We start from the raw sequence: 9,527 nt of genomic DNA, 5'->3' as shown, positions 1-9,527 counted from the left end.
GAGTCCAGGGAGGTTCCAGGATGCTCCAGTCTGCTGTAAAAGACATTTTTTTAAATCTTATTTTCATGGCGGGCTCCCTTTCAAGCCTCCCTACATGGGCTGGGCAATCAGGGTATGCTGACATTCTCTATTTTTCCTAATTTGTCCCAACATGGTGCTGCATGCACATTTTCAGTAATGGTAGCCACAACAGAAACCTTTCTGGGACAGTCAGCCGATGAGAATGCAATGATTGATGATTCTGCAAAGGATGATGGGAACAAAAGCTCCCTTGTCCAATGATGTGCCTTTATTTAGTGATATGGTTTTAAGGATCCTCTGTGGATTCACCAGTTAGTGGTAATGTCGCGGTTTTCAATGGTCTTACCGTCGCAGCTGAGAGGTGTAGGGGAACGGTCCTTGTTCCGACGGGTTCTGCTCTGGCCGAGGTAGGGGCGACCCCTTCCGGTAGCCACGGTGCTGTTTGGTATGAGCGAACCACTACAGTCCGTGCCCTCCAGAAGGAGTCCCAGAGGAAAAACCCCAGTAGGGTAAAAAACCTCCACAGGAACTCCCTGAAACGAAAGGAGGACACCAGGGTATTAGGACCGTAGATCAGGAAGGCAGGAAAACAAGGCAGATCAGGAACAGACAAGATTCGCAGAAGGAAATCAAATAGGAGCGTGACTACCACCAAGAAGTGTTGCAACGCAATGGACAAGCAGTTGGAATCCCCTTATATACCCCTGGACAGGAAATAGAAAACAGGAAGTAGAACACCACCATCTTGGATTGGGAAAAAGAAAACAATAAAGAATTAGGTATGTGTGTTTAACAATGCATGCTGGGCAGAGAGGAAGTGGTAAGCATGCTGGGAAGAGATAAAGGCGTGTATAAAGAACCCCAAGTGTAAGGGTTCGGTTTGTCCTAGGAACATCGGTAAGTGGTGGGCAGGAATGACATGCAGGAAAAATAAATGTTAAGCGCATGATGCGCTGTGTGCCGCCATGCCTGAAACCCCCTCGGGGGTTCAGGCTCTGCCGCGTCTGCCTTTATGGCAGAATTTGAAAGAAGGGAAGCGGCGAGCGCCGCGGCCCCCAGACCGGCTCCCTAGAGCCTCCAAGGCTCTCGCAGGAGCCGCGGCAACCCCCGCGACCTGGGCGTCCGCCGCGGCGTCTACCGCGACCCGGGCGCTGGCTGCGGCAGAATTAACGTGCCGCACCGCGGCAACCTGAGCCCACGGCCGCGGCGAGCGCCGTGGCATGACAGTATGCCCCCCCCCCGAGGCCCCGGGTTTGTGAGGGAAGAGCCGAAAAAAGCGGCGGATCAAAAGAGGAGCATGGACTGAAGAGGCATCCTCCCAGGAACACTCACTCAAAGGGTATCCCTTCCAATGAATAAGGTATTGGAGGTGACCATGGAAAAACCGAGAGTCACAGACTTCCTGCACTTCGTACTCAGGCACATTGTCAACCAACAGAGGAGGGGGACCGGGCAACTGCCTATGAAAAAGATCAGGACGGTAAGGTTTCAGTTGTGAGACATGGAATACTGGGTGGATCTTCCATGTCCGGGGTAGGCGAAGACGCATAGACACTGGGTTGATTTTCTTGAGAATGAGAAAGGGACCATAAAAGCGGGGTTTGAATTTGTTTTGGGTGAGTCGGAGAGGTAGGAATCTAGAGGAGAGCCAGACCTTACCATGGACCTGATATAGAGGAGCCGCACAGCGTCTCCTATCTGCTATCTTCTTCATGCGGGACTTGGTGGACACAAGGTTGGAATGGATAATTCGTTGTATACCCTGTAGCTGTCGAACAAAGGAGGAGATGGCGGGAAGATTGGAGTTGTCTCTTAGGGGAGTTGGGAAGGCCCTGGGATGGAAACCATAAGAGCCATAGAAAGGAGAGTCTTTAGAGGCACTGTGTAGAGAGTTATTATAGGAAAATTCTGCAAGCGGTAAGTAGGAAGCCCAATTACTTTGTGTAGCGTTACAGAAGCTACGTAAGTACTGTTCGAGACCCTGATTGAGTCGTTCCGTTTGTCCATTGGTTTGAGGTTGGAACCCGGATGATAAGGCCACCTGGATCCCCAAGGTCTTGCAGAATTGATTCCAGAAATGGGAGATATATTGAGGACCCCTGTCCGATATAATAACTTGGGGTAACCCATGTAGCCTGAAGATTTCTTGAGTAAAGATCTGACTTAACTCCTTTGCCGTAGGTAACTTACTCAAGGCCGTGAAGTGGGCCATCTTGGTGAAGGAGTCCACAGTTACCATTATGACGTGGTTTCCCATTGAGGAAGGTAATGCGCACATAAAATCGGTGGATATGGTATGCCAGGGGCCTGGGGCAACAGGTAATGGGCGGAGTAACCCCACAGGTCTGGTTCGGGGTGTCTTGGCTTGAGAACATGTAGGACAGGATAACACATATGCCTCAGTGTCAGCTTTGAGAGTTGGCCACCAGAAAGAGCGAAGCAAAAGATCTTGAGTCGCTTTCATTCCTCGATGACCAGCAATAGGGGAATCATGGCACATGCGTAAAGCTTCGATTTGCACTGTTTTAGTGGGTAAAAACAGGGCCTTATCATGATAATAGTAGTCATGATCTAAGTGCAGCTGTGGACGTAACTTTTTTAGTTCTGTTTCGTGTAGACAGGCATATTCGGACTTGACTTGATCTAAAAAAGTCTGTGCTATCCCTATGATTTTATTGTTGTCAAATAAATTTTGAACCGCGGAATCACTGCACCCAGGATAACGTCGGGACAGGGCATCCGCCAGGATGTTCTGAGAACCAGGGATGTAGGTGATATAGAAATCATATTGGCTGAAGAAGAAGGCCCATCGAGCCTGCCGGCTATTTTGGCACTGGAAATTTCTTAAGCACTGTAGATTTCTGTGATCGGTCCGGGCTTCAAAGGGCTCCTTTGATCCCATCAAAAAGTGTCTCCATTCGGTGCACGCGACCTTTAAGGCGAGTAATTCACGTTCTAGCACGGAATAGTTTCGCTCAGAATCAGATAGAATGTGTGATAGATAAAATACAGGGTGTTCTAGGTCATCATTGTCTTGTTTTTGTAACAAGGCAGCCCCAATGGCTCTTTCTGAGGCGTCTGTGACAACAATTAATTGTTTGCTGGTGTCTGGGTGTCGAAGAATAGGGGCTTGAATAAAGGCTTTCTTTAAGTCCTGAAAAGCTGACTCAGCGCCTGGTGTCCAACAAAAACCTTTCTTTAGATGTTCCTTTTTGAGGGTTTGAGTAATGAAGCTGGTTCTCTGGGCAAAGTCTGCTATGAACTGTCGGTAGAAGTTGGCTAGTCCCAGAAAACATTGAGTCTCCTTGATGGAAGAAGGAGATGGCCAATTCAATATAGCCTGTACTTTGTCTGAGTCCATGGCAACTCCGGTTTGGTCTATACAGTATCCCAAGTATTTTACTTCTATCTGATCAAACTCGCATTTTTCAGGCTTACAGAACAAATGATGTTGTCGGAGTCTCTCTAAGACTTGGCGAACGTGCTTGGAATGTTCCTCTGGATGAACCGAATAAATTAGGATATCGTCAAGATACACTACCACTGTTTGTTGCAAAAGATCAGAAAAGATAGAATCCATGAATCTTTGAAAGATGGACAGGGCATTAGTGAGTCCGAAGGGCATTACTCTATATTTGTAGTGCCCAAAAGGTGTTCTAAAGGCGGTCTTCCACTCATCACCTTCTCTGATTCTTAGTAGATGATAGGCTCCTCGGAGATCCAGTTTGGTGAATCTCTTGGCTCCTCTGACTGCTTCTAAGATGTCCTTGATGAGGGGTAACGGATACCGGTCTTTGATAGTGATCCTGTTTGACCCTCTGAAATCGATACAGGGACGCAGATCTTTGGTCTTCTTTGGTACAAAGAAAAGAGGAGCCCCGGCGGGTGAAGAGGAGGGAGTTATCAACCCACTTTGTAGATTCTCATCCAGGTACTCCTTTAAAACTTGTTTCTCTGGTTCTGTGAGGGAGTACATCCGCCCAAAAGGAACTACGGTGTCTGGTTCTAAAGGAATGGGACAGTCGTATTCTCTGTGGGGTGGCAGTTCAGGTCTTTCTGGCTTCTGGAATACATCGATATAGTCCTGATAATGTCTGGGAACTCCCTGTAGGACATTAATGGATCCTCCCACCTGAGAAGGTGCTGTTGAGAGACTTTTTGGGGACCAGTAATCCCCGGCCGGATAGCAGTGGTGTTGACAAAAATGGGAGGATAACGAAATGGTTTTTGTTTCCCAGTTGATGTAAGGATTGTGCTGTGTAAGCCATGGAATTCCCAGGATCATGACATGGTGTGGTGATGAGATTAAGTCAAACGAGAGAATTTCCTGATGTTTACCAAACTGTAAACAGAAGGTAGGGGTGGTGTATTGTACAGGTCCATAGGCCAAGAGTGACCCATCAACGGTATGTACCTGTTCTGGTACTTCTTTGGGTATTTGTGTTATCTGTCGTTCTTTGGCCCAGGTTTCATCTAAATAGAGGCCACTGGCTCCGCAGTCCAATAAGGCCAAAGTTCTTGCTTCGCGGCCATCAGTTAAATGGAGGGTAACTGGTAAGAGAAAAAGAGCAGTTCCTTCCTCCCTGGAAGAGCAAATAGAAGGTATATCACGATATCCCGTCCTCACCCTTCTTACTGGGGACGGGAGTTGGCGTTTCCCAAGGGCTTGGTTGGACGAATGGGGCAGGCACGAATTAGGTGACCAGCTGCACCACAATATAGGCAAAGCCCCTTCCTTCGTCTATGTTCCCTTTCACTGGCGGATAGAGGCCCGCGAGCTGTGTCAATCTGCATGGGCTCTTCCTCGGTATTCCCTTTGGATTCAGGACGGACTTCCTCGGTACGATGGGCGAAGGGACGAGATGGTACTGAGTGAGAAGGCAAACGACTCTTCTTTTTCTCCATTCTTCGTTCATTCAACCGATATTCCATCGTTAGTGCCTGGTCCATCAATCCTTTGAGGTTTTCTATCCTGGCAGAATGTACTAGTTCATCTTTGATGTCCTCTCTGAGACCTCTACGGAAGAGTGTCACTAAGGTACGTTCCACCCAGGTTGTTTCTGCAGCTAATTGTCTGAAACGGGTGATGTATTGTAATACATCTTGACTCCCTTGTTGGACTTCCCTTGTTGGACTTCACTGACGCCTCGAGTCCAGGGCGTTCAAACATCTGTTTAAAAGTAGTGATAAAGGTGGAATAATTAGATAGACAGGGATCGTTTCTGGTTACTAGAGGTGTGGCCCAGGCCAAGGCTGGTCCTGATAAGGCACTAATCAAATACCCCATCTTGGTCTTATCTTGTACAAATTGCGAGGGGCGAAAGGCAAAGTACACCGTCAAGGCATCCAGGAATTCTTTTAATGTGGTGGGATCCCCGGAAAATCGAGGTGTAGAGGCGGCTACTGCAGGGACATCTGTGGTCCTGGAGGCAAAGGCTTGTCGATAAACAGTATTCTCAGTACGTAATTGCTGGAGTTCTTGAGCCTGTTGTTGTATCGTCGCCAGTAGGTCCTTGTTAGTAGGTCCCGTGTTTGCCACTGGGTTATCCATAGTTCTGGACTGCAACTGGAATTTTTGGCGTTGCAATCTGTCGCGGTTTTCAATGGTCTTACCGTCGCAGCTGAGAGGTGTAGGGGAACGGTCCTTGTTCCGACGGGTTCCGCTCTGGCCGAGGTAGGGGCGACCCCTTCCGGTAGCCACGGTGCTGTTTGGTATGAGTGAACCACTACAGTCCGTGCCCTCCAGAAGGAGTCCCAGAGGAAAAACCCCAGTAGGGTAAAAAACCTCCACAGGAACTCCCTGAAACGAAAGGAGGACACCAGGGTATTAGGACCGTAGATCAGGAAGGCAGGAAAACAAGGCAGATCAGGAACAGACAAGATTCGCAGAAGGAAATCAAATAGGAGCGTGACTACCACCAAGAAGTGTTGCAACGCAATGGACAAGCAGTTGGAATCCCCTTATATACCCCTGGACAGGAAATAGAAAACAGGAAGTAGAACACCACCATCTTGGATTGGGAAAAAGAAAACAATAAAGAATTAGGTATGTGTGTTTAACAATGCATGCTGGGCAGAGAGGAAGTGGTAAGCATGCTGGGAAGAGAAAAAGGCGAGTATAAAGAACCCCAAGTGTAAGGGTTCGGTTTGTCCTAGGAACATCGGTAAGTGGTGGGCAGGAATGACATACAGGAAAAATAAATGTTAAGCGCATGATGCGCTGTGTGCGGCCATGCCTGAAACCCCATCGGGGTTTCAGGCTCTGCAGCGTCTGCCTTTATGGCAGAATTTGAAAGAAGGGAAGCGGCGAGCGCCGCGGCCCCCAGACCGGCTCCCTGGAGCCTCCATGGCTCTCGCCGGAGCCGCGGCAACCCCCGCGACCTGGGCGTCCGCCGCGGCAGAATTAACGTGCCGCGCGGCGGCAACCTGAGCGCCGCGGCATGACAGGTAAAGCTATATCTATAATTTAACTCTTTGAAGTTTACCCAACACTTTTGTTAATGTGAATTTCTCAACAACTACTGAACAGATATACACCAAACCACAGTCTGGTTAAGGTCAACTTTCACTCCCCATTTGGTGTAATTCTGCCCAGTGCTCTTCTTCTGTAGTGGGAACACATTTTCATTTGGATAGAAATAGAAAATATTCTTGTTTGGTCCTTCATTTATTATTAAAAACACGCTGGATGGATGTGCTTGATACTTGACATACCGAAATGGATTTTTATCTGTCCAACATCCTAATATATATATATATTTGGGATTTATTTGTAATTTTTGTTTTAATCTGTCCAACATCTTTATATATATATATATTAATTTGGGATTGTATTTGTGTTTGCTATTTGACCATTCATTTTATTATCTAGTAACCTAAATACTATCATTAAGACATAAACATACAAATATGATTTATGTAATAGTGCGTGAAAAACATGCTGAGACACTAATATTGTACAATAATTGTAATATTTTGTACAAAATATTCTTCTAAAAGGGCTCAAATACATTCTTTCTGGAATGCAACTAGCCAGACACAAAAATTAGATTAAAACCGTTCCGTGCCTCTGTGACATTAGCGAAGGGCTAGTTGCTGTGGGCGTTTAAAGGGGCGAGCAGTCCTTTTCTGATGAGTTGTACCTCTGGCTCCCCATTACCTGAAGGGTTACTGGGATGCAGGGCACTCCACAGCTTAGTTTGTGGAGACAGAGTTGTCATTGACTGCAGAAGGCTGATGGGCCTCGTGCACATTTACTTCATGTGTATAACATAATTTTGACAAAATAAAAACTTTCCGTAAGTACAGTGAATTGGCCAGTTTTACAGGCCTGATTTGTTAGTGCTTTGTTGTTGAATGCATTGATGCTGAAGGAATGGCATGTTCATTATGAGCATGCTCAGTGAGTGCCTGAATGCAATTATGATCAGAGCTAAGTTTGTGTCAATACAGAAGTACTTCTGCTTAAACACTAGGGGCCAGATGTAGCGAAACGGCAATTTGCGACTTGCAAATTGCGAGTCCCTGCGACTCGCAATTTGCAAGTCGCAAATTGCTATGCAGTACGGTGTCTCAGACACCGACTGCGACTCGCTATGGGGTCGCAATGACCCACCTCATGAATATTCATGAGGTGGGTCGCAAATTCCGGCCCCATAGCGAGTATAGGCACTCGCAAACATGGAGGCCTGCTGTCGTCAGCAGACCTCCATGTTCGTGACTGCTTTTAAATAAAGCAGTTTTTTTTTTTTAAAGTGTAGCCCGTTTTCCTTACAGGAAAACGAGCTGCACTTTAAAAAAAAACGAAACCTTTAGTTTCGGTATTTTTTCAGGGCAGGGAGTGGTCCCTTGGACCACTCCCTGCCCTGAAAAAATATTTTTGGGTCCAGTCACAAACTGGAAGGGGTCCCATGGGGACCCCTTCCAATTTGCGAGTTTGTTTCCATCCACTTGAAGTGGATGGTAACTGCGATGCCATTTGCGACCGCGTACGCGGTCGCAAATGGTATTGCATCCCACTGCGAGTCGCAAATAGGAAGGGAACACCCCTTCCTATTTGCGAGTCGGAAATGCATTTTGCGAGTCGGTTCCGACTCGCAAAATGCATTTCTGCATAGGAAACTGCGTTTTGCGACTCGCAAACGGCAAATTTTGCCGTTTGCGAGTCGCAAACAGTTTCCTACATCTGGCCCTATATGAAGAAACATTCACACCTCATCCCATCACTTTGCAGCATGGTGGTTATAGTTTTACTTAGTGTGTGAAAAGGCTGTGTAAAAGAAATTGATTAAAACAAGTAACAAAGAATGGCAGAGTAAAAAAACATGTAACATAAAACGTGGTGTAAATGTGATAAGTGAAGAAACATAAAGTGACCATGAACAAGATCATCTGAGTAGTGCTATTCTGTCATGCCTTGACTGATTTGTGCTGTAGGCAACTTCTGGACACCCTCTTTAGGTTCCGCCTAAGCAGCGCACAAGTTCTGTCTCTCAACATGTTGTAATCTACATCTGTGGGCTTGCATCACACCCATCTCATGCCCATCACTATCATTCATCCCTTGGCCTGCCTTTTAAAATTCCCTTTATTTCGTAGGTAAATGCTTCCATTTGTTGCACCTTGAGTCTGCTTTGTTATCGCCTTGAAGACTGATCCTGTTACATAGATGATTGCACAACTGGCAATATACCTTAGTGTGGCGCACTACATTTTTCTTTTGCCACACTGCTTTGCACTGCATGGCCTCTGTTTCTTTGTGGTGTCTGAGCACTTTACATGAAGTCAGGAAGTTTCATATAGCGCAAACTCAATCGGAAAAACACTTTACATGACTATATGGAGTTTCATATAGCATGACCTCTTGCCTGTTTTTTCCAAACTAAATTACTCTTGTCTGCACTCCCTCGTAACCTGAATGCATGGTGTAAAACGTTTCACAAAACAAGCACAGCGCTTCATTTTTCAGCATAGCGCATGAAACTCATTGTGGATGTGTTGAATTCAAGATTGCGATGTGCAGTACCTTATGTGGCAAAAAGAGGTCCCATGGACACCTAGGGACAGCCTGTGGTACTGCAACCTTTGCCTGCTTCATGCCCATTAGAACGGTAAATGTTTCAGGTTTTTTTCAGTCAGCATATTATAAGTGTAAAAGCATTAACTTAACCATGTTGTTCCTGCTTACATTTCACATGCTTTACTTAATCTAGCATTTTCTATGAGTGTTTGCTTTTTCCAGGATGTTGTTACTTTTTTTTCTCCCAGCCACCATATTACTCTTGCCTCCCCTCCCTCATAACCTATGTTACATTTTCTGCTTCTCCTGTGCCACAACATCATACAAATGGCAATAGTGCTATGCAAATATCATCACTCCACTGCATACAAAAAAAACAAAAGAAAAATGCAATTTTTAATGCCAAGAGCTCCAACTCTTGTGAATGTGAGACCGATTCCATTGCAAATCGTTGTTTGTTGAGTCTGCTGTCCTCCACCTGTCACCT

Source organism: Pleurodeles waltl, chromosome 9 (genome assembly GCF_031143425.1).
Source record: "Pleurodeles waltl isolate 20211129_DDA chromosome 9, aPleWal1.hap1.20221129, whole genome shotgun sequence".
Taxonomy (NCBI): Eukaryota; Metazoa; Chordata; class Amphibia; order Caudata; family Salamandridae; genus Pleurodeles; species Pleurodeles waltl.
Note: the sequence above shows the minus strand (reverse complement) of the source record.